General features: G+C 47.6%; 2 protein-coding genes across 2 annotated transcripts in view; one reads left to right on the top strand and one right to left on the bottom strand.

The window, feature by feature from the left end:
• HOPX (HOP homeobox) overlaps window positions 1–6,648 on the bottom strand; it is a 31,505-nt gene extending 24,857 nt beyond the window's left edge. Inside the window, exon 1 of the mRNA XM_056111428.1 lies at window positions 6,412–6,648. The gene's annotated coding sequence lies outside the window, so the exon portion shown is untranslated. The remainder of the gene's footprint in view (window positions 1–6,411) is intronic.
• ARL9 (ADP ribosylation factor like GTPase 9) overlaps window positions 1–26,375 on the top strand; it is a 202,288-nt gene that overhangs the window by 116,732 nt on the left and 59,181 nt on the right. The gene's annotated exons all lie outside the window — the stretch shown is intronic.

The raw sequence follows: 26,375 nt of genomic DNA, 5'->3' as shown, positions 1-26,375 counted from the left end.
GCGAAATGAGTCAGAAAGAGAGGGATAGACATAAAAAGACTGCATTCATCTGGGGGACATAAAGTAACAAAATAGGAGACTAATACCCAAGAATAGCTGATATTAGTACCAGGAGGATTATTCCATGGCTTAGAGGCCAGCCGGGCATTCAAGGGGAAAGGGCAGCTCAGATAGAGAAGGGAGCACCAAATAAAGGGTGTTGGGAGGATCCTCCCAGGATGGGAGATACATGTTGAAAGTAGACTATGGACCGAACATGATTTCTGCCTCTTTGCAGACCACAACACCCAAAAGGAGAGAGAAAACAAAAGGGAATGCCCTGCCACAGAGGCAGGGTGGGATGGGGGGATGGGAGCGGGAGGGATACTGGGATCCATGGTGATGGAAAATGGGCACTGGTGGAGGGATGGGTATTTGATCATTGTATAATAGAAACCCAAGCACAAAAATTTGTAAGTCTACAACTGTACCTCATGGTGTTTCACTAATAAAAATTAATTTTAAAAAATGATGCACTTCTGAGGCATACATTACAGAATCTAACTTTTTAACAAGTTTTCCAATGGCCACTGTCCATTTAGAAAGGAGTATGGGTCATAAGAGCAAGAAAAATTGTTTATGTACACTTCCTTCAGGATAAACCACACAGGAAGAAAATGAAAACACATATACAGAGACTAGACTATCTCAGCAGATCTGTCTTGTTCTCAGGAATTCCAGGAAACTCCTATCAGGGGCGTCTGTGTCTAAAGACTAGAACGACTGCCATTAGTTTCCTGTGAAGTACATACTGAGATTAGGACTGATCGATATCTGCTAGAGGTCATTTCTGGTTTCACTTTTGTTGCTAATATAGAAGAACAAAATAGTTTACTTGTCAAGGGACAAGGGTTTTGTATTTGCTCACAATTTATAAAACCCACCAGAAACAAATGACAAGAAGTGATATGAGAACATAAAACAATTCAACTCCCGGGGCTGGAGTGATAGCACAGCGGGTAGGGCTTGCATGTGTCTTGCATGTGGCCGACCTGGGTTTGATCACCAGCATCCCATATGGTCCTCCAAACACTGCCAGGAGTAATTCCTGAGTGCAGAGCCAGGGGTAACCCCTGTGCATTGCTGGGTATGACCCAAAAGGCAAAAAAAATAAATAAATAAACTTAATTTATGGTGGTACTGGGAATCAAATGTCATTCACTGTACCACTCAGTTTCATCCCCAGGCTTAACTTCTCTACTATTTCCTTATTTATGCCTGTATGCATTTATTATTATCATCATTATTATTTAGGCGATGCCTGGCATTGCTGGGGCAGGAGAGGAAAGGCATGAGGTGCTGGGTGTCAAACCTCAGGCCTTGCACACGCAAGATATATACTCCATCATTTAAGCCACATCCGGTAGCTTAAGTGAGCCCAAATTCTTTACTTTTAAAAGAATGTTTACTGGAACCCAAACATGGCCATAAACTAACAAGATTCTGAAGCAAATATCAAAGCAAAAACTTTTTGAGAATGTATATTGGTGTTTTTGCTTGGGGAAGCTATACCCACAGTGCTCAGGGGCTACTCCTGGCTCAATGCTTAAGGATCACTCCTAGTATGAAGTGGGAATAATACATAAAATTAGAAATTAGAGGCGAGACCTCTAAGTGACCCATTCTTGGATTTGGTCAACAATAAATAGATTGTAAATCACAAAGTTACAACCAGAACAGAAAAGAAAACAAGTCTGATCAAGTTGTTTAAGCAAGAACAGAGTCACAGAAACAAATGTCTGTATGGAAGGAACTTAAAACAAATTGTTTTAATCATTGATTATACCAATTATTGTATATGTTAGCAACCAATGTCTATATTACATTAAAAATATTTCCTCCTAAGGGCCAGGAGATAGTATAAAAGGTAGCGCTCTTGCTATGCATGTGGCTGACCCAGGTTTGAATTTCAGCAGCTCGTATGGTCCCCTGAACATGGCCAGAAGTAATTCCTGAGTGCAGAGCCAGGAGAAACTCCTGAGTACTACCAGGTGTGGCTCGAAAAACAGAGAGAGAGAGAGAGAGAGAGAGAGAGAGAGATGAGGAGGAGGATGAGGAGGAGGAAGGAGAGAGAGGAAGGAAGGAGAGAGAGGACGGAAGGAGAGAGAGGACGGAAGGAGAAAGAGGAAGGAAGGAGAGAGAGGATGGAAGGAAGGAAGGAAGGAAGGAAGGAAGGAAGGAAGGAAGGAAGGAAGGAAGATAAAGAGAGAGAATTCCCTTTTAGAAGCACTATAGCCTAAAACTAGCTATAAAAAATTGGATTTACTATATTTGAGGGTGAGTATATTGTGTTTTGCAGTGTCTGTTTTTTTTGGAGGGGGAGGTAGGGAACACTCAGTAGTGCTCGGGCTACTTCCGGCTCAGTATAAGGATATCACTCCTAGAGTTGCTTAGGAGATCTGCAGTGCCAGGATTGAACTGGGGCCCCTGACTGTCTCAGCCCTTTGATCCATCTCCCAGCCCCATCAGAGTGACTTGCACTTGTGATGAGTAATGCTTGAGCTCCCAGCATTCAGCCTGAACTTCTTTTGGCAGAGCCAGAATTGATACACCAGCTCTCTGATCGGACAGTGTGGACACAAAGTTTTGGGAGGCCCTGGGTGCCGGGGCCAGTTTAGCCATCAACTAACCCTAAGATTCCAGGCAACTCACTTTATTCTCTTGTACCTTATGTATTGTATTCACAGATGACCATCGACTCCATTACTCACATCAGAAATTTTTGAGAGGGAAAGGGAGTTGTATTGGTATTCCCCTAACCAAACTGATCTTTGGGGGCTCCTTCTGCTTTTCCTCCCTTGTAGCTGAGTTAGAGCTACAGTCATATTCCAGATGTCTAACCTCTAGCGCCATGCTCTACCTCAGTTGCCATCTACCAAGATTCGCCAGAAGACTTATCATCCTCTCCCATGGTGGAGGATTCTGTGGGGAGGGCGCGGCCACAGCCTGCAGGGAGATGGAGGCATTCCTCCAGCAAGTAGAGAGCACAGACTAGCCGGAACTTGCTAGTTAGGGCTCACACATCCCAGATACAACGTGTGTTCAGAATCGAGAGAACTGAAGTGCCAGATTCACACCAGGCTCCCGGTAAGACCAATAACCATGAACTCGGGGCCACGAAGACGGTAGACACTACACGGTATAAGTGTGTATTTGTTTGGTGGTGGTGGTTCTGAGGCTCAAACCCAGGTCTCATGCATGCTCTGCCACTGAGCCCCAGCCCCAGGATTATAGAAAACTCTGATTCTCCTAATTGCCCTATGGCAACAATATTTAGATGCCATTTCAAAGAACTCTCAGATAACTTGCTAGAACCTAGTTACTAAACCTCATTATAGAACTCATAAACAACTCATTAAACAATTACTGTGTATTAACGTCATTACATTAAGTTGAGCTGAGTAGATAAGCAAAACCCCGGAGGGATGAGACCCCAGAAATCTCTTTAGATTGGAGGGAAGGTGGGAGACAACCCATAAGCAGAGCAGATGAGGAGCGAGGGGACTTTATGGACCCCTGTTCTCACCTTGGTACTACCCAGGAGCTGAGGTGAAAGACAGGAAGAGCAGATTTCACAGAGACAAACTTGACCCCTCACCACTCACTGTTTTTTGCCCTGGGGTTGACATGGAAGCCAGAATGAAAAGACCCCATAGAGCCAGACAGCCAACGCCCAGAACTGGGAGCTCAGGAACATTGTGTCTTTCCACAGAGCTGGCTCCTGGGATTCTTTTCTCTAAGTGTGATCCCCAACTTTATAGAAGATACTTTGCAGAAAACATCAGCTTTTGTTTTGAAACATTCCTTCATATCATTCCTTTCGCATAGCCCATTAGCACCGCATCTCTCCCCCCTCTTCTGCCCAATTCCCCGGGAATGGGGAAGTTCCAGGAATCAGTTTGCAAAGCCCCTAAGAGCCCACCCTTGCTCAAGGGTCATGTGTGGTTTTGAGGACTCAGAAATGATGATGGGGTGGGGTCCTTGTTGCTATTCTCCCTTGACAGTGACATTGAGACACAGGGACTACGTGACGGGGATAAGCCCCGCCCCATCTCCGGACTTCATGGTCTTCAGGTGGCAAATAAGACTGTTGGGTCTCACTGATCCTGAGTCACTGGATTCCCATTAGTACCAACCGGAGTTTTCAAAACTTTACATCAAAGGGGAGGAGAGGTGATACAGCGGTTAAGACTCTCCTTACATGTGGCTGACCCAAATTTGACCTGCATGTGGTCCCCCAAGCTCCACCAGGAGTGGCCCCTGATAGCAGAGACAGGAGCGAGCCCTGAGCATTGCTGGATGTGGCCAATGCCTCCTCCCATCAATGATTTGATTTGCTTGGGCAGAGCCCACCTCTGGCTTCATTTGTTAATAGGGGCCATTTGCAGGAGTCCTAGATGATGGAGGGGTGAGGCTGAGAGACCACACAATTCTGGAGACTGGACTAAAGCCCTTACACACACTTGGCACGCCTTCCACCATCTGAGCTAGCTCCAGGCCCCAGGTGCTCCAGGTCCCCAGACGCTGAGCTGGACTCTCTAGAGTCCCGCTAACCTCCACGTCTACAATCTATATTGCAGTCCTCCACCTTTGTTGTTGAATTAATTTTCCCTCCAAATCCTCATTCTCAGTTTTCAGTATATTGCATAAGCTACATAAATTGGATTGTTTTAGATATGCTTTTAATTACTAAATATATATATATCTTTAAAGTATTGTTTAGGTATAATTGACATAGAATGCTATTCCTGTTTAAAGTGTACAGTCTGATAAATTCCCACTTATGTCAAGAGCTACTCAAATACAAGAGTGAACATAGTCATCACCCCAAATGCTCCTTGCAAATGTTCCTTAATCACCCCGTCCTCTTATCCTTCTTTTCCACATTTCACCCCCGATCCACTCCGTCCACTCCACTTTCTGTCACTACAGATGTTTCTCTCTCTCTCTCTCTCTCTCTCTCTCTCTCTCTCTCTCTCTCTCTCTCTCTTTCTCTCCCCCCTTCCTGGTTTTCTGGGCCACACCTAGCCCAGAACCTAACCTCTCTGAGCTTAGTCCCTGAGCTCTGTGCTCCTGGTGGGGGACCATATGCAGTGCTGGGCATTCCATCAGGGGTCGATGAGATACAAGGCAAGCACCTTAACACCTGTACTATCTCTTCAATCCCTCATCAGAGCCTTTACCCACAGGAATGATCTATGGAATGAACGGCATGCTTCATTCCTAACTATGATCTTATTTGCATTTGATGAATATGCTGTCTAATCATAAATCCTCTCATATCTGCGCCTCCTGGACCTCTGAGCCCCGCTCCTTGGCTTCTTTGCCTGTTGTGGCCATCTTCACCCCTATTTCGCTAAATGCACCACTGAGCCTGGCAATGGCAGTGTTAACTCCAGGAGCACTTTCCCCAATTCTTTTTTTTTTTTTTTTTGCTTTTTGGGTCATACCCAGCAATGCTCAGGGTTACTCCTGGCTTATGCACTCAGGAATTACTCCTGGCGGTGCTTGGGGGACCATATGGGGTGCCAGGGATCAAACTTGGGTCGGCTGCCTGCAAGGCAAACGCCCTACCCGCTGTGCTATCTCTCCGGCCCTCTTTTTCTCTTTAGAACCTTCTCACCATGGTCTGGTTTGGGCTTTTTTAGTTGATGACCCTTATTCCTATTTTCTGAACAGCTCACCCAGATACTATTGGGCTCTGCTATCACAAACCTGCATTTCTTCTGTTCTCCATGCCCCCAGCAGGGGATTCCTCTAAACAAGATCAGGGGCCCCATGGCTAGAAATATACTCCTGAGAGTGAGAAGGAACAGTCAACAGCCCTGGTAACAGCGGCAGTGAAGGCACAGCCAAGTCCCCTCTATGGGATGCAGCACACACACACATCAAACACAAAATATCCACACACACATCAAACACAAAATATCCATTTCAGAGGATATTTCCCACACACACACACACACACACACACACACACACACACACATCAAACACAAAATATCCATTTCAGAGGATATTTCAGACCGAGATGTAGAACAGCAACATCGGTTTTATCGCCCTGGAACAGTCCACATGCACTGGGTCCACTCTCAAGCTCTGGTTTCCAAGGGTCATTCAGAGGCAATAGAGAAACTCCGAACCTGCTGGCCCCATCAAGCGCTGACTTTGAATCCACTCCGTCCCGCTCACACAAAGTTGTGTGGATTCCGACTGTAGAACCAGCTCTTCCCTGTCACCTTCCCGCCTTTCACCTTTCCTTGCCCCCCCCCAAAACAAACGGAACCACCCAACGCAGTCCCACCCTGGGGTCCGGTTTCCCCTCCAGTTCACTCCTCTCCCTTGCCAGACCACCCTCTGCCAGCTACTTACGTGGAAGGAGCAGGGACAGGACGGGACGGGACGGGCGAGCGCTGCGTCTGCAAGCCGCGCTCACTGCTGCCAGCCGCTTAAATAGCCGGCTGGCTGACGCGGGGCGGGGAGCGCACGTTTATTTACGCCTGGGAGTGCACGCTCCAGCGCGGACCTGAAAAACCTGCAGCGTGGGCAGGAGGAAAACAACCGGGGAGCCGAAAGTATGCCCGAGCTACGAGCTACGTCCCTCCCGGTTCTTCAGGTTTGCGGTTCCAGCGGGGACCTCGGTCCCTCCGCTGGGGGTGGGGTCTGCGCTGCCTCCCGGCCTCAGTTGTCCCTCTGGGCTCGGGAGACCCCCCTCACCCTGGATGGAGAGAGAGAGAGAGAGAGAGAGAGAGAGAGAGAGAGAGAGAGAGAGAGAGAGAGAGAGAGAGAGAGAGAGAGAGAGAGTTGCCGCCCAGAAGGGGAAGGGACCTGGGTGCCAAGTTCCTTCGTTTGAACCTGTGTGCAGTGAGACGTTTTCCTCATTTCAGAGCCTCAGCTCCGGTGACGTGGAGTTCACAGCCTGTGGGCTGGGCGCCAAGAGGCTGGACAATTGCCCAATGAATAAAAAAAGTTTCTCTCTCTCTCTCTCTCTCTCTCTCTCTCTCTCTCTCTCTCTCTCTCTCTCTCTCTCTTCTCTCTCTCTCCCCCTCTCCTTTCTCCCTCCCTCCCCCCCCCCACCTCTCTCTCTCTCCCCTTTCTTAGCACAGAATGTACAAATAAAGAACAGTGATAGGAGAGGCCCAGGCTAGGCTGCCACACTTTTAGATCCCTCTCAAAATAGTTCTGATTTTTGGGGCTGGAGCAACAGCACAGCGGGTAGGGCGTTTGCCTTGCACACGGTCAACCAGGGTTCGATTCCCAGCATCCCATACGGTCCCCTGAGCACCTCCAGGGTGCTCCTCTGCACTAATTCCTGAGTGCAGAGTAACCCCTGTGTATTGCCAGGTGTGACCCCCCCAAAAAAAATAGTTCTGATTTCGTTTCCTCCCCCTCCCCTCCCCTCCCCTCCCCACCCCGGGTCCCTTCCCCTTCTTTCGTCCCTGAAACTCCTATCTCAGAGGTGCCAGATGCCCTGTGAGAGTTCAAATAAAAAGCCTGTGGGAGGGAAGGGTGCGTGAGTGTGAGAGTGTGAGAGAGTGTGCCCCGGCTTGTGTGATCCAGGGCGGAAATGTTGCTAAGGTTGAGGGTATGCGTGTGGGCGTGGAAACCCAGCTGGCCAGCTTATGTCTATTTTATAACTCGATATGGCAGTTCACAGTCAGTAGCTGCAGGTTCATAAACACATTAAGTGGGTAGGAGTTTAAGCGGATGAAGGAAGGGCCGAAGGGTTTGTGGAGTGTCTGTATGTGTTCGCGACATTTACCACTTACCATGCATGTACGCGCCACCCAGACGCACACGTCCTATATTTTTCACTTCACTGGAGAAAGAAAAGGCCCACTTGATTCTCTCGGGAACAGTGGCCTTATGTGAAAGAAGAGTGGCAATTGTTCAGAATATTTCCTTCCCTCTTGGAAAAGAGGGTAGCGGATATAAAACATGTGTGGGAGAAAAAGGAGAGACAGGGGTCTCGCCTACCCCAACCTTGGTAACCCAGAGGAATTCCTTTGTCCTCTGCATCACTCATTGCCTGACTTCTGAACGGAATATGGCCCAACATGGATTCTGGTCCCACAGAGTTCTTGAATGCAGGGTCTATGTCTTCCCTCATCTTTTGACTCCCACAGTGCCTGGCACCAATGATTAACCAGGGACAATGACGGCAATGATGGTGATCGCTTCTTTGGTACTCAGGCCTGATTTGAACTGATGTTTAGAAAGTTGCCTAAGAGTGTTTCACCTCTCCAATTTGTTTACTTGCTTATCATGTGCTGCCCAGAATGTGAGCTCTATGACCTCAGTGGCCTGCCTGTCCCATTCTTATACCCCCAGCACCCATATTCATTCTGTCTGTCTGTCTGTCTGTCTGTCTTTCTGTCTCCCCCCCACCCCCGCCAGTCTCTTCCTTGTTCTCTCTGGTCTCTCTTCTGTTTTTCTGTCTGTGAATCTCTTGGTATCTCCCTGCTTGTGTAATTTCTGCCTTGGTTTCTGCTTTATCCCTACCCCACCCCAACTTTCTGCCTCAGTCTTTCCTCTCTCTCTCTCTCTCTCTCTCTCTCTCCTCTCTCTCTCTCTCTCTTCTGAGATAGGTCATTTTCTCGGCCTCTGAATTCCTTTGAAGGCTGTGTCACTGAAGGCACAGTGCGTCTGACCTCAGCTTAGTCTCCTCTTGATTCAGATGGGTTCTGTTTGCACTTGCATCATGTATTGGCTTCAAGATCTTTCTCTTTAAACAGCACGTCATGGAGAGGAACTGAAAGTAACTGAAACCATAGAGCAGGGTTATGTCACTGCAGAAATCTGCAGGTGCAGTTTCAGGTTGTTCTGTGCAATGAAGTCACCAAGACACCTGCTGTCTGTCTTTCTTGTCTGTCTCCACTGTGACAACTCTGGCAGAAGACAGGTAGAAAAGGATGTGGGATTTGTTTCTCTTCCCCCAGAAGAGAGAAAAATCTTTGCAGAAGGCCATTCCAGTATTTCGGGTATGTGTCTGTGCTGAGAACTGGATCAGGTGGCCACCACACTAACTAAATGGATCATTTGCAAAGGGGAGCTAGATCAAGATGATCATGTTTCAGCTCATGGGTCTGAGGAAAGGACACACCTTCCCCAGACAAATTTTTCTGACATCTGAAGAAATCAGGGTTCAGTTAACGGGAAGAAATAGAAAATTGCTACCAACAGTTCTGCCAATTCAAGGAGTCCTTTAAAGTATGAGCATCTAAGCTCCATTAGTGTTCAGGCACCAGGCCAGATCAGCGCTCTCTCTCTCTCTCTCTCTCTCTCTCCTCTCTCTCTCTGTCTCTCTCCCTCTGTCTCTCTCTCTCTCAGAGAAGCATATTTCACATCTCAGAATAAGTAAAACAATCTCAACATGAGACAAATAAGGAAAGTATATGACCACAGTGATTATTACCCCTCTAAATTTATACCTCAGACCTTTATGTCATTTTGCATTTTTGTGATGTGAGGTGGGTGGGGGGCATACCTGGCTTCCTCAAGGGAGATTCCTGGCAATGGTCTGGGGACATATATGGTGCCATGGATTTGAATTGCGATCAACTGCATGCAAGGCATAGGTCTTATTTTTGGTGTTGGATTTTTGCAGTTATACCTAGCAGTGCTCAGGACTTACTCCTGGCTCTGTGCTTAGGAATCATTTCTGCAGGTCTCAGGGGATCATCTGGGGTACCAGGGATTGAACCCATTTTGACTGCATGCAAGAGAAGCACCTCACCTGCTACACTATCTTTCTGGCCCCTATGTCACCGTTATTTTACCGCATGTCCCAGGAACAACACAGAATTTGCCACCTCTTATTTACTCCCAGATCTGATGAGTTACATGATACTGTTGATTTCTTCAGAACGACACATTTCAGTCCTGCAACCAATTTTGAAAAGATTGCAAAATAGTCCAGAAGGATTTCCAACTCTCCTTCCTGCCCCTCCTCTTGTCTGAGAGATCTCAGCAGGATCCCATTATCCCACATATTTGTCTTGGTTCCTGCTACTGCCGGAGAACAGTTAAGCAGAAACAGGCACAGCCTGCCGGGACAGTCCCTTCCTCCTGGTGGCTAACAACCTTCTAGTGGCATTGGCACCTGCAGGTGAGTCATTGTTTGGCCTTTTTGCTGCTCTAGAGTCTCGACCTTTTCCTGGCCAATGGACTTCAGGGACTTTTTTGTCCCATGCGGAGACTTTCATTGTCGCAGAGCAAGGAAATTCCACTGAAAGAGGAGGTGAGCTTGATGTAATCCCCACATCAAAAATGGAGAGGAAGGGGCTGGAGAGATAGCACAGCGGGTAAGGCGTTTGCCTTGCACGCGACCGACCTGGGTTCGATTCCCAGCATCCCATATGGTCCCCTGAGCACTGCCAGGAGTAATTCCTGAGTGCAGAGCCAGGAGTAACCCTTGTGCATTGCCGGGTGTGACCTAAAAAGAAAAAAAAATGGAGAGGAAGAACAATGTTGGAGAGATGGCAGGTCTGCAGCACTTGTTTGTGGAGTGACCAGAAGATTTGTGGGAAGGAATTAGCCTGGGGACAAGGCGTGGAGCTCAGCACTTGCCTCCCGTGCTTGAAGCCCTGGGTTCACTTCACGATACTGCCCTCAATTAGTAAAGTCAACAAAAATGACAAAAGAATAACCTGAGCTTCTGATTCATGGATGCTTGGATTTCAGTCCCGTCTCTGCTACTCAGGATCTCTATGATCCCTGGCAGGTTGTGTCCTTTCTCTCAGACTCAGCTTCCTCACCTGTAAAATGGGACTAATGATGCTTATCTCACAGGTTTCTTGAAAGGACTAGAGATAATAAATAATGTAAGGCGCTTAGCATGATACTTAGTGCATAATATAAAAGTGTGTGTGTGCATGTGTGTGTGTGTGCGCGCGCGCGCGCGTGTGTGTGTATGTGTGTGCAATAAACAGTAGCTACTGTCAATAGTTACAAGAAACCAGATTTTTCTTAGACATCTGTGGGGCATGAAGTAGTCAAACCTGACCCCACAGGCACTGTAGCAAATGGGATGTTTGGTAGAGCCACAAAGAAGTATTGACAACTGGGGGACTGGAGAAATAGCACAGTGGGTTAGGCACTTACTTGTATGTGGCCAACCCAGGTTCAATCCCCAGCATCACACATGGTCCCCCTGGTACCAATAGAAGTAATTCCTGAGTGCAGAGACAGGAGTAAGTAACCCCTGAGCATCACCTTGTGTGCCCCTCCCCCGAAAAAGAAGGCATTGCTATCTGGACAGTGGGAGCAGGTATTTTTGTTTATTTGCAACCAAGTGTTGTTACTGTGTCTGGCATATCGAATACGTCACGGGGAGCTTGCCAGGCTCTGCCATGCGGGAGGAGCGATAGCACAGCGGTAGGGCGTTTGCCTTGCACGCAGCCAACATGGCCGACCCGAGTTCGATTCCTCTGCCCCTCTCGGAGAGCCCGGCAAGCTACCGAGAGTATCTCACCCACACGGCAGAGCCTGGCAAGCTCCCCGTGAGGTATTCGATATGCCAGACACAGTAACAACAAAGTCTCCAATGGAGACGTTACTGGGCCCGCTCGAGCAAATCGACGATCAACGGGAGGGCCTTTACCTTGCAACCAAGTGCATCCTCCAGACACCACAAAAATGTGATCACCAGACACTCCCCTGAGCCACCAGCAGCACCACTGAAATCGTCACATTGGATATCCCAAGGATTTAAACCTGACCCGAACTGAAGCTGATCAGGAGAGGGGAAAAGAGAACTTGTTTGCTTGTTTGTTTCGTATCTCAGCCCGCAGTGCTCAGGGTTTATTCCTGGCTCTCTCTGAGCTCAGGGATCATTTCTCTTTTTTTTGGGGGGGGGCACACTCGGTGTTGCACAGGGGTTATCCTGTCTCATGCACTCAGGAATTACTCCTGGTGGTGCTCGGGGGACCATATGGGATGCTGGGAATCGAACCCGGGTCGGCCGCGTGCAAGGCAAACAAATGCCCTACCCGCTGTGCTATTGCTCCAGCCCCACAGGGATCATTTCTAATGAGCTTGGGGGACCATATAGGTTGCCAGGATCAAATCAGGTCAGCCACATGCCAGGCAAGCGTCCTATCCACTGTACTCTCTCACCAGCCCCAAGAGATACTTCTTGCAGAAAGACCTGTCTGGGATGTGAGCTGGCTGACCAGATTCCAAGAATTCTCTGCCTCCAACCCTGCCCAGCAGCATGTGAGCAGTGTGGGAAGCTGATGAGGACCAGCACGTGGCAGAGAACCTGCCTGAGAAGAAGATGTGGGCAGGTCTCCGCTGGAGTGCTTCCCTTCACAGGTGAATGGAGTTGGAGCTGTGATGTGCTCGCAGTGTCTGTAGCTTGTGGTGGTGGTCAGGATTAAGTCACCCTTTTGGGTGAAGAGCAGGTATTTCATTCTGTGCGTGGATTCCCTCCTCTCACTTATTTGCTGTCTGAAAGGAGTCCAAAGTCCGGTAATGGCTGGGATACCAGGGTCTGAGAGCAGTGCCCGCTATAAAGGGTGTCTGGGTATGAACAGTCCATCTGCTGATTCCCAAGCTGCCTTTTCTGGTTACAAACCATAGTGACTTATGGGACTGGAAGGATGGCACAGCGGGTAGGGTGTTTGCCTTGCACACGGCTGACCCAGGTTCAATTTCCAGCTTCCCATATGGTCCCCCAAGCACCGCCAGGAGTGATTCCTGAGTGCATCGCCGGGTGTGACCCAAAAAAGTAAAAGGAAACAAAAACAAAAAACATAGTGACTTCTGATTCTCATTAGTCTCAGCCAGAGAATGGGGGCCCAGGGAGCACGGTGCATAAGGTCGTTGACTCACATGTAGATGATCCCACTTCTTTTTGTTTGTTTTTGTTTGGGGGCCACACCCAGCAATGCTCAGGGGTAACTCCTGGCTCTATGCTCAGTATCCACTCTTGGCAGAACTGTCTCTCCAGCCCTATGGCAGAACCTGATTCTATTCCCAGCACCCCATATGGTCCTTGAGCACCAGCAGGAATAATTTCTGAGTACAGAGCCAGGAGTGAGCCATACCCTGAACATTGCCGGGTATGGCCCCAAAGCCAAATTAATAAAATTGTGGGTCCTCTGAGGGGAGAGAAGTTTCAGTTAAAAGCTCTAGACTCTCTTCTTTCTTGCTCCCTAATCTCTGCCCCAGAGGTGCCAAGGAGGATTTGAGATGTGACTTTGGAAACTCCTGTTTCCTCTCCTGGACATGATTTCTGTCTTAGCAGGGCAGGAAGGAGGGAAGGAGGAAAGGGAGAAAGGGAGGGAGGGAGGAAAGGAAGGAAGGAGGAAGGGAGCGAGGGAAGAGGGAAGGAAGGAAGTAGGAAGGGAGGGAGGGAGAAAGGGAGGAGAAACTGTAGATCATTCCTGACAAATATCTGAATAGTTTTATTTCTGCTTTTGACAGAAATGTGCCATGGTCTACAGTAGTTAACAAATTCAGTACAGTTCAACTCTGCATATCAAGCAAAAACCTGCCTTCTCCACAGGTTTCTCTGAAGTTTCGGTAACGAGGCTCAGACAGTGCCATGGGTAACAATTTGAGGTCTCTTGTAAAATGCCTTCTGATGTGGGAACTGCACAAAGGGTGAGGTGCACTCTCTCAGGGAGCCTCAGAGATCCAGCTCCTGAACTTGTCTTCCAGCAGCCTGCAAGAGGGCCTCATGTCCCGAGCTGACCTTCTGGCTGGACACCCCTGATTTGGTTCTCTGGCTTCAAGGGAACGGAGCACCCTCCAATCCTCATGGCTCCACGGGTCCCTGGACCAGATCACAGTGATACATCAATATATGGACAGGAGAGAAACAGGCAGGGTGGGATTAGAAAGAGAATGACCCCAGAGAAATCCTCCTGTTCCAGCAGCTCAATATGAGGATGGGCCAATATGCACCCAGGATACACAGAAGGTAATTCTCTTCAGCACCCTGCTCTTCTCCAAAACTTTTGCCTTACCAGGGTGCCTGGTTGAAACCCAAAGCGGACTGCTCAGTCCACCCCCTAGTGAAGATATTCTACATCAGGTAACCCAACCAACCCAGACTCTATACTTGATACCCCATATGGTTCTCTGAGTCCAGCAGGAATGACCATCCTGAGCACAAAGTCAGGGGTAAACTCTAAGCACCACTGGATATGGCCCCCAAACCAAAACAAATAAGAGAATATGAAGAGATGGATTTCACTGGCACTTTACTTAAGGACAACCTGTACCCCAGGTTCACTGCCCTTTCTTTCATCTCCTCAAATAGTTTCTCCTGAGTCCAGCCACCTGTGTCCAGGTGTCTGCTCTCAGTGTGACTGTCTGAGGACAAGAATCTGAGCACCCTCTGACACTAGGCTGAGGGGGGTACACAGCAGTACCGGGGCTCAGACAAATGGCCTGAATCAGGTTGAAGCCCAGGGTGACCAACCTTCCTGGTTTTTCCAGCTCTGCATGGTTTTCATACTCAAAGTATGAAATCTCCCATTCCTGGGCAAACCAGGAGTGAGGAGGGATGGAATCATACCTGGCAATGTTCAGGGGTTATTCCTGACTCTGTACTCAATAATTACTCCAGGAGTAATCTTACAGGATGCTGGGATCAACCCTGTATTGGCCTCATGCAAGGCAAGTATCCTACATGCTGTACTATCTCTTTAGACTTTTTTTCTTTCTTTCTTTCTTTCTTTCTTTCTTTCTTTCTTTCTTTCTTTCTTCCTTCCTTCCTTCCTTCCTTCCTTCCTTCCTCCCTTCCTTCCTTCCTTCCTTCTTTTTTCTTTCTTTCTACTTATTTACTTATTTTTATTTGATTTTCAAGTGTTGAAGTTTTTTTCTCTCTGATTTTTGGTTTGTGATGAATTTTCAAAACACCATGGTCTGAGAGAATAGTTGATACAATTTCTGTCTTCTTACATTGATGGAAGTACGTTTTGTGACCCAGGTATGTTTTGTGATCCAGCATTGTCTGAGAGAATAGTTGATACAATTTCTATCTTCTTACATTTATGGAGGTATGTTTTGTGACCCAGCATGTGGTCCATCTTTGAGACTGCTCCATGTGCAGTCTAGAGAAAAATGTTACTCAACCTTAGAGGATGGAGACCCAGATGTGTATCTGCTAGGCCTTTCTCTTCCATTTCTTCCTTCAAGGCCAGTGTTTCTCTGTTGAATTTTTGCCTTGTTGATCTGCCCAACAGTGATAAAGGAGTGTACTTAAGTCTCCTACTATAATTGTGTTGCTGTCAACATCTTCCTTCATGTTCATGTCTATTAGCAGTTGTTTTAAATATGTTGCTGATCCGTGATTAGGTGCTTACATGTTTAGGAGTATGACTCTTAACCATCTCGTGACTGTGCAGACAAGATGGTTGCTTTGAGGACAGAAGTCTCTGGTCTTCCAACCTGCTGGCCTGTTTCCAATAAAGCTGTCTTTACCTGTCTTGTGTCTCTAATGATTGACCCCCTGAATGGCTGTGGAACCGAACAACGAATGATGGTAACAACCTCGTGCAGCATCTGAGGACCAGGGTTGAAATCCATCAAAATGTTGTTCATGAAGAAAAAAGAAAATTGGGTGATTCCCTCTGAAGAAATTTTTCCAACTCTGTCCCAAGGAGATGTGTCTTCTCGCCTTTACTGTACTCAACTTTTCCAAGTGTAGGTGTGAGGACAGCTCTGAAGGATGCTGGAACCATCCTCAGGGAGCCTCCCAGGCCCTGGCTAATGCAAAAGGGTGGATTACAGCTCACCCTGCCCTATGATTATCTGATTAAGTGTAAAGGCAGTAGCAGCTGCCTGCCTGCGAAGTCACAAATAAGGGATTATAAAGCCTTTTCTTTTCAACTGCTTTGTTGCCCCTCAGCTATTGTCTGCAAAGATTCTTAACTAATAGCTGTGTTCTGAATGATTCTATCCTAGTTACTACTGTTTCAGGGCTGAAAAAGGACAAGAAGTCAATGTTTTCAAAGGGCTCCCTTACCAAGCATTTTGCAGCAAAAGGGTAGATTTCACAGGCTTCTTAATCCCTGGCACTAAAGCCACAAGGGCTGTCTTGGAGACCAGAAGCAGCAAACTAAGAACTCTGATCACAAAAGGGAAGGGGGACTATTTATTCAAATACGCTGATAGAAGAAGGCTTAATCAAAGACATTATAGAAGACAAGCCACAGGATGATAGGGAATATTTGGGGTGTGGGGGTTGCAAAAGAATCCAGGAAGTGACTGGGGGACATGGTCCTTCATCAATGAGCTGTGTCACTGCTCACAATGGGAGGTACATCTTATTAGAGAGATGGCAGAGGCTGGGGATTAATCAAAGCCCTAACATCTCTGTCACCATTCAAGTCCTCCTTCCCCATCCCATCACTAATGAAGTGAGAATCATTAGAATGAGTGCCAGGTTCCAATTGAAAAGAGGTCTTCAAAAGTTGGAAAATGCAACACACAAGATCTCTGGCACCAGTGATCACCAACTAGCTCGTGTGGAAGGCGATGGAGAGCCCAGTTTTTCATAATTAGGAGACCTCAGAGAGCAGAGCGACAAAAGGAGCCTCCAATCTGGGAATGGACTGATTTACATAAAACATTAGTATGACCAGCAGTTTCCAATAAATATTGAAGGCACCTCCTTCACATTTACATTCAGAATTAACGACGATGGGGCAGTGTGCCAAGGAGGACATTGCCAGCTTTGCGTAACACACAAAACCATCCACCAGACTCAGGGGTAAAGTTCAAAGTAGATGTTTCTAGGTTACCAAAGCATCTTTTCTCCTGTGCTTCCCACCCTTTTCTAAAGAAAATTAAATTCTGGAACAGCTTGTTGAAAAGGCAAGAAGTTTCTCAACGTAAACGCATGAAGGCATACCCATTAGCCACTGCAACACAATGCATCACTCCAAAGCTCCGGTGATTAAATCAAACCCAACCATATTATTGCCTCTCCCGGTTGCTGTGGTCAAATATTCAGGGAGAATGCAGTGGGGGAGAGTCTGGTCTGGTTGTTGTTGACAGAGAAGAGGGGCTGCAGCAGCTTCAGTCTTGCTGGATCTCTGCGTATCTGTGGTCTTCAAGCCTCTCCAGGTGATTTTTTTCCCACGAGAACCCATTTGCAATTCCTCACAACTTGGCAGCTTTAGGTCAGGTAAGCACCGTGGTTGCAAATATTTCAGCTCTCAGCAGCAGCTGCATCAGTGTGGAGGCTGAAGTGTCAAGGAGGAGAAGAACGACCTTCCTATTCCTCTGGGTTCTTCTAAGGCTGGTCAAGTGAGTATATTAATGCCAGACAGTTTAGTAGGAGGGGGAAAAATTAGCTTCCTGTGTATGGGAATCTGCATGGAAACACAGATTCCAAAGTCACCGAGGAGAAGGAAGGAAGCCTATCTTGAGCTCCGGTGGGTGAGGAATCTTGGGCTTTAGAGAAGCAAAAGGGAATCCCATAGGAGAGGCGGATGCATGTGACAGGGCCAGGCACTCTGTGGTTAGATATTTTCCTGCCACATCAATAGAATTCTCAGATGAAACAGTATTTCTGTGGCAACAGAATATGAGAACTGACCTCCAGAACTGAACTAGCCATGCTGTGTGGGTCTGGGTTGGGGTGGATGACCCCGTGACAATGGCAGAGGGAAATGGACAGTTTGTGGGACGTGTGTTGTTGGAACACTGTATGCCTAAAGCTCCATCAGGAGCAATATGGAAAGTCATGGTGCCTCAAAGTCAACTTTTTTTCCTGGTGAAAACAAAACTCTAGTGCTAAACAAGACCCCTGATTTTCATGCTTCTAACAACTAAAGGGGGCAGGGTACATTGCCCGTGAGACTGAAGGGCCTCTCTTGACTTAGTTTAATGTAACCCACAGGTCGAAGTGGCACCTCCTGGGAAGGTCATCCTGAACATCTTGGGAATACCTATTCTTTAACTGCCTCAGAAGTGACGCCACAGTCTACGGGCTACAAGCAAGTTGTTAGCCACCCTAGATTCAAGGGGAATTAGACTTCCTATGGGAAAAACAATCAGCCTTCATACTAGTAATATAGGATGAGAGATGTCTGTGTTATCTTTGGAAAATACAATATGCCGTAAGTTATATACTACTTATAATCATATCCCTTAAAAGCAAGCTTATATTTTAATAAAATTATATGTCCCAAAAAAAGTACTAAATAGAAAAGTTTTCACACTTTACTGGTGTGAAAACAACTCAAGGTGGTGAGGATGTCCACCAGCATGGGCTGGACAACAGCTTTGAAGAGAGGAAGTGGGATTTGACTTATGCCCAGCAGGTATAGTGACAGAATAGCTTATGCTTATTCTAGACAGAATGCAGGAAACATATACGCACACAGCACACATACAGAAAATGTGGAAAAACATCATGGGTCAATATGTCACCTCTCATGTGTGTGGTATGTTTGTGTGATGTGATTGTATGTTCTTCAATCATGCATGCTCACTTGCCCTCATCTCTTTCTGAGGGAAGGTTCTTCTTCTGATTTGGTTTCTGAGGGTATTATATATGGGAGGGTAGACAGCCCCCAAACTCAACTATTTCAAATTTTATTTTCTCCTTTCCATGACCTTTACCATTCTCTTTTATCTCCTAAAAACCTATAAAGTTTATTGGGCCCAGAGGTGGTTCAGGGGTTGAAGTCCTTGTTTTGTATGTAGCCAACCTGAGTTTGATTCCAGGCACTGTATAAGGTTTCTCGAGCTTCACCAGGGGTCACTCTTGAGCACCAGGAATAGCCCTTGTGCACAACTGGGAGTGACCCAACCCCCCTACCCCACCCCACTAAATGCCTTTGATAAGGCTACTCTTGCCATTAGAGTTCTTTATAATTAAATCTCTTTTCTATTGAACTGTAACTGTTGGTTATGGGATTTTTTTCTCTCCCAAATTTTCTATGGCTCCAGTGACCCTGTTCACCTAACAAGTTGCCTAGAACTTTTCCAAACGTTCTTCAGTTCATTAATTGGGGCTCCTCTTTATACATCCTGGTGTATTCAAGTTGCTTAAAGAAGAGTTATTGCCTTGAAGGACGTCTGGTTGCTCTTTTCAATATCATGCAGGCATTTAAAAATTTATATCCTCTGGTGAGCAGGAAAAAGCGGGCACATCCTGTGGCCTCATTAGGGGAGCCACAAGACTCCGGCTTCCTGTCCGAGCACTTTCCTTGCCCTTGATGTTTTCAAAGAACTGCCCAACCATTAAGTAGCCGACTCCCAACTCCTTCCTGTGAGTTGTGAGATGTCTTGCCATTTTCAATAAATGAACTTGAATCCAACAGCAACACCAAGGGGGTCCGAGCAAGGAGACCTAGCATGTCAGGACAGACCAGGCAACGGTCAATTATTTCACAGATTGACAACTGCGCTCTGAAAGGCCTGGGGAAGACTTACATGGCACCGTTTGCCTCCTCTTCGAAGCCCACTTTCCCTTGTACAGGAGAAGCCCCTTGTGCAGGAGAAGCAGCAGGAAACGCAGGGAGATACCCAGCCAGGGAGGGTGATGCCTACCAGCACCCCCAGAAGTGGTTTGTTATTAGTGTTCATGAACACTCCCTGGAAAACTCACAAGTCTCGAGGAAAACCTGTAGGTCACAGAGTCCCACATCAGCCGGAGTCCATCCCGGCACCATCTCTTTTGTCCCCACGGGGCAGTGAGATCTGGAAAACCAGTTCACCTAATATAATGGAAATGCCACGGAAGGGGTTCTGTTGTGTGCTAGATGATTGTAATTTCTTAATTATGGCTTCATAAAAAATAAACCCCTTGACAATGGCTTTTGGGGAGTGCTGGGGGAGGTGGATAGAGAGCACCCAGTAGCGGTCAGGCTCTGCTCCTTGGCTCTGTGCTCAGGGATCACCCCTGGTGATGCCCGGGCGACCATGAGGTGCCAAGGATCAAACCACGCTGGGGTACATGCAAGGTTACCACCTTAATTCCTGTGCTATCTCTCCAACCCCTGAAATTATTTTATTTTATTATTTTATTGAATCACCATGAGATACAGTTACAAGCTTTCATGTTTGAGTTACAATCATACAATGATCAAACACCCATCCCTCCACCAGTGCACATTCCCTACCACCAATCTCCCCTGTATACCTCCCCCCATTTCCCACCTTCCCCTGCTTCTAAGGCAGACAATTTCCCCTATACTCTCTACTTTTGGGCATTATGGTTTTCAGTACAGATACTGAGAGGTTATCATGTTTGGTCCTTTATCTACTTTCAGCACATGTCTCCCACCCCAACCGATCCTTCCAATAATCATTTTCTTAGTGAACCCTTCTCTATTCCAGCTTCTTTCTCACCCGGATCATGAGGCAGGCTTCCAACTATGGAACAATCTTCCTGGCCCTTGTGTCTACCGTCCTTGGGTGTCAGTCTCATGTTATGTTATTTTATACTCCACAAATGAGTGCAATTCTTCTATGTCTGTCCCTCGCTTTCTGACTCATTTCACTTAGCATGATATTCTCTATCTCTATCCACTTATAAGCAAATTTTATGACTTCATCTCTCTTAACAACTGCATAGTATTCCATTGTGTAGATGTACCAAAGTTTCTTTAATCACTTGTCTGTTCTCAGGCACTCACAACCCCTGAAATTCTTAACCTTAAGCAGTACACAAAAATAGTAACCACTGAAGCTCAAGAGGTAGCACACTAGGTAGAGTACTTAGGGTACTTGCTTGAACGTAGGCAACTCTGTTCAGTCCCGGGCACCCCATATAGTTTCCAGAGCACTGTCTGGAGTGATCCCTGAGCACTGAATCAGGAGTAATCCCTGAGCACCATCGATTGTAGCCCCCAAAATAAAACCAAACAAACAAAATAACCTTACTAATCACTAAGAACTTTCTTCAATTCTAGGAAAGTGCATTGAGACAGAACTCTAGATAATGTAGCTGGCTCCCCACAAGGACTGCAAGTCACCCTAAGAGACCATTGAAAACAAAAGCCAGTTCAGATCTCATTTTCCCCTTTGGCAGGACCACGCATGAACTTTGCCCGTTTTGTTTTGTTTTCCCTTAGTCACTGCAAAGCTGTGAAATTGCTTTTCCCTTGGCAGAAGTATGACAGGAAAGGTTTACTTTGCTCTGACAATATGATAAGTCACCTGAGTGGCATGTGACAGGGATTTCTGGTGAATGGAAGGAGAGACTGCTCATTTTCAGATCAGGATGTATTTGGGACCTTCACACCCAGGTTCTAAGTAGAGGGATCTAAGCAGTAATCTCTAGGTCTAGATTCCACGCTAGGAAATTTACCCTCTTTCATTTCATCTTGGTTGCTCAGAGTCTTGGGGCCTGACCAGTGCATGGTTTCACTCTGGATTATTTTAGGTTGTTGGCAATGTCAGGGAGTGCGGTCTCTCCCAGATATACCCAGCCAACTGGGCTGGTGGATCAACACAACACTCCACATATATGGTGTTGCTTGAGCCCAGAGGTAGCAGGGATTACTGGGGACCACCCTAGCCATGCTTGGAAGTCAACAGCACCACACACTGCAATGTGTGGGAGGACACGTGGGCCTGGGGCTGGACTGGGTCAGCATGCTCAGCTGTGCCTCTACATTCTCTCCAGGCCCTTTTTTTTTGAGTTGTTTGTTTTTTTGTTCTGTTTTGGGACCACACCCTATGGGACTCCTGAATCAGTGCTCTGGGTTATTAGGCAGTGCCTGGAGCACCATGTGGTGCTGGGAACCAAACCTGGTCTCCCAAATGCAAAGCTTGTGCTGGGTCCTTTGAGCTCTCTCTCCAGTCTATCATTATTAATTTAAACTGTCAGCCCTAAAGCCCTTCTATTGAGGCCAGAGAACAGTGGGTAGGGTATTTGCCTTGCATGCGACTGACCCCAGTTCAATCCCTGGTGTCACATATTGTCCCTGAGCTCTGGAAAGAGTGATCCCTGAGCACAGAGCCAAGAGTAATCTCTGAACACAGTCAGGTAGCACTGTAGCACTGTCCTCTCGTTGTTCATCAATTTGCTCGGGCGGGCACCAGTAACATCTCCATTGTGAGAGTTGTTTCTGTTTTTGGCATATTGAATATGCCATGGTAGCTTTCCAGGCTCTGCCATGTGGGCGGGATACTCTCAGTAGCTTGCTGGGCTCTCCGAGAGGGACGGAGGAATTGAACCCGAGTCAGTTGCATGCAAGGCAAAAGCACTACCTGCTGTGCTATTGCTCCAGACCAAACACAGACAGGGGTAGCCCAAAAACCTAAATAAAAATTGTTCTGGAAAATCAATTTGTTTTGTCTATCATTTTTTAGAGGATAAGAGATACCAGTTTTAATATTTGGCTGGGGTGTATCCATACAGTCCTCCTGGAAGTTAGGGTATGAACATCCTCAGGACGACTGCTTGAAGTCTCTGCCCAAGGCATCCTGAAGACCTGCCTCACTCCTTCCATGCTGCCTCTCCCCTAGCACAATCCCTCTCAGAACCATTCAGGAGCTTTCAAGGACCAGCTCCATGAGCTGGAGAGATCATTCAATGGGGTAGAACATATGCTTTGCATGTGGGAGCCCTGAATTGGATCCCTGGGACCATATAATCTCTTGAGCATCCAGCTGGTAGTTACTCCTGAGCATCTCCAGGTTCTGCTGAAAAACCAATATCATCATCATTATCATAATTATAAAGAACAAGCTTTAAGCTATGATCACCATCTTCACATATGCCTTTACGGTAGTGGTTTCACCTACCATTCTGATTATTTACTGTAGGTTATAATGTGACAGTGGACTCTGGGCTCAATGGAACCCAGGATCAGAGATCCTCTGCCTGCTCCCCCCAGTCTCCGTTGACCCAGGGATCACACCCATATGCCACCTCCTGCCGGTGCCAGATAATCTCATCGGCCATCCTCCAGAACTCACAGCTGCTTCTCCCAGATGAGAGTATAAGATGAGGCCCCACTTCATGCCCTACCGAGGCCACCAGTTGCCCCCCACGAGCAGCTCTCCAGCACGGCCACAGCCCCAGAAGCACAATGACCTAATGCAGAACCCAGCAGCTTGGAGCAGAAAAGTGAAAGGACTATGCGTTAATCCAGGCAATCATTTCTGCCCAGAAGAGAAAGGGTGTTGCTCCCTTCCGCCCTCCTCCCTCTGGAAAGAAAGATGGCGGCCACATGGGAGCCTTGTGGACAGCAGGTATGAGCCGGGGGAGTGGGGGCGACTAAAACCTCATGGGTCGGGGGGCGTTCTGGTCCGTCCTTCACGCCCTACCGAGGTCACCAGTCGCCCCCCGCGAGCGGCTCTCCAGCACGGCCATGGCCCCAGAAGCACAAGGACTTAATGCAGAACCCAGCAGCTTGGAGCAGAAAAGTGAACGGACTATGCGTTGATCCAGCCCATCAAGTCTGCCGGAGGGGAAAGGGTGTTGCCCCATTCGCCCTCTCCTCTCTGGAAAGAAAGATGGCGGCCACATGGGAGCCTTGTGGACAGCAGGTATGAGCCGGGAGTGTGGGGGCGACTAAAACCTCATGGGAAGGGGGGTGTTTTGCTCCGCCCTTCACGCCCTACCGAGGCCACCGGTTGCCCCCCGCGAGCGGCTGTCCAGCACGGCCACGACTCCAGAACACAGAAACCAATTTCTTAACTATCTGACTTTCAGTAGAAATACTTCCAGGGTCAATAGGTAAAATAGCAGAAATCCAAAACCAACATTTAATTCTTGAACCCAGCTGTAGAAAGCAAATCACTTCACAATGCTTTTTCAGCATGTCTGATTTGGGGGTGGGGGGTAAACTCTAAATAATAGTGGTGAATCTTTTATTGAAACAATGAATCTAATCAAAGCAGATAGAGTGTTAACTAGAATTCATCTGCCTCACAGGGACGGGGAGGGGTGGGGGGTGGGGTTTTATTGGGGTTCTTCATGGTAAAAAATAAGTATTGGTAAAGGGAAATGTGTTTGATATTTGCATGACTGAGACATAAACCTGAAAGCTTTGTAACCTTTCCCACAGTGATTCAATAAATAAAAAAAAAAAAAAGATGAGGCCCCCAAAACCATGCCACCAGATTCCGCACCAGGCTGTTTTCACTTAGGGCACCCAAGAGGGACCTTCCCCGTCCCAAGGGACTCAGTCCTGGCAGCCGACCTCCGCTACCCAACTGCTGCCACACTCCAGGACGCTTTCCACGTGCTCGGGCCAAGCCTCACATATGAGTGAACATATTCCTGGACACATCATAAGACACTCCCTATCCATTTTCTATAATTACCAATTTATATTTGATGGAGTTCATACAGTAGGCAACAAATCATAGAGGGAAAAAATACATACATACACACACACACACACACACACACACACACACACACACACACCCCTCAGAGATCCTGGCAAGCTACCGAGAGTATCCTGCCTGCACGGCAGAGCCTGGCAAGCTCCCCATGGTGTATTCAATATGCCAAAAACAGTAACAATAATGGGTCTCATTCCCCTGACCCTGAAAGAGCCTCCAATATGGCACCATTGGGAGAGAGGTTGTAAATATCTCAGGGCTGGGATGAATGGAGATGTTATTGGTGCCCACTCTAGTAAATCAATGAACAACGGGATGATAGTGATCTCCCTAGAAGGGCAGTTTTGTCACTCTTGCCCTGCTTTTGTGCAAGTAATATCTTTGTTGACCAATGTAAGGCAGAGAGGTGGTCAAGGACTACATGCTCTGAGGCGGAGTTACTTGGAGTGGAACCCTGCGCTCGCCTCCACCATTTCTACGACCCTCCAAGTTCAGTGTTGTGGGTACCTCATTCCTTCCTTGAGCATTGGAGAAAATAGTTGGTTTCTTAGTTCCTCATGGGGACTGTTGTGAGTGAAAGGATGTTGCTAAGGAACCGTGCCCGGGCAGTGCCCACAGCCAGCTTTGGGTGTCGACTGTTACTATTGGACTCTGCTCGGTGCCAGGCACAGTATTAAATGATCTGTTTATCTAACCCCTCATCAATCCATCAGAGAGCAATATTACCTCTTTTAGAAAGAACTGACTTTCAGAACCAAGAACCCAAGGTTCCCACGCTGGTGACGGCCAGAGTAGAACGAAACTCCTACTCCTTGACCCAAAGTCCCTGATTTCTCCTCCCTCTGCCCTAGATTCTGGCAGAAGCAACACTTTGTAACAAAGAGATAAATGCCTGTGACTGGTTCCAGATAGCTCTGAGGGATGCTGAGTGGGTGAGGCACAGATGAGACTTGGAGAATGGGTTGTAGAGTTCCCCTCTGGCTGGGAGAAGCCGAGTGCCTGCCCATCAGAATCAGGTTCCTAACAAGATCATCCCTCCCCTGGCCTCGGGAGTCTGCTTCAAACCCTCCCCCCCCTCACTTCCAAATCCATCCTGCTCCTGTGAGGTGGCTCACCTCCCTGCCATTCCTCTCATGCCCGGGGCTAGCTCTCCACCCGGAGTTCTCATTACCTCACCTCTAGCTCATTTCAAAAGCCTCTTAACTAGTCTCCCAGCCACCGCATATTCTTAAAGAAATTGTTTCCATCATAGGATTTCACTGTTCGGCTGGTGTTCCTTCCAGCTGCATCCTCCCATCCTCTCTAATGTCTACCATTAAGTCCAAACCTTTTGGAGGTTGAGGAAGGGGGTTCTGGGATGAGGGCTTGGGCCACACCTGGGGCTGCTCAAGGGCTCTTCCTGGCTCTGGCTCAGGAGTGACACCTGGTGATGCATGGGGGACCCCGTATGTGGTGCCAGTGACTGAATCAGGATCTCGGACGCCTTAGCCCTGTACTCTCTCTGGCCCCTACAGTCCAGCTCTTGCAAACAAGTGCATTGGCAATGCAATTCCACTCATTTCCAGGCTATGCTCAGGATTCCTCTGTAGGAATCTTCTGATTTACCATATTTGCTACCTTGTTATTCCTTCCCCAGGCCATACCACCCCTAAGCCCACACCTCCTTCACCCTCTCCCTGGCATATCTCCTTCCAAATCTTCATGTGTCCATCACTGCCCAGCTAGGCCCTGCCCTGCTGGGGTGGTGATGTGGGGCTGGAGCGATAGCACAGCGGTAGGGCGTTTGCCTTGCACGCAGCCAACATGGCCGACCCGAGTTCGATTCCTCCGCCCCTCTCGGAGAGCCCGGCAAGCTACCGAGAGTATCTCGCCCGCAAGGCAGAGCCTGGCAAGCTACCCGTGATGTACTCGATATGCCAAACACAGTAACAACAAAGTCTCCAATGGAGATGTTACTGGGCCCGCTCGAGCAAATCGATGATCAACGGGAGGGCCTTTACTTTACTTTATTATTTTTAGTGAAACACCATGAGGTACAGTTGTAGATTTACAATTTTTTGTGC

This window comes from Sorex fumeus, unplaced genomic scaffold, assembly GCF_029834395.1.
Source record: "Sorex fumeus unplaced genomic scaffold, SorFum_2.1 ptg000013l, whole genome shotgun sequence".
Classification (NCBI taxonomy): Eukaryota; Metazoa; Chordata; class Mammalia; order Eulipotyphla; family Soricidae; genus Sorex; species Sorex fumeus.
The sequence above is the reverse complement of the archived record's forward strand: the minus strand, read 5'-3'. Positions and strand labels throughout refer to the sequence as shown.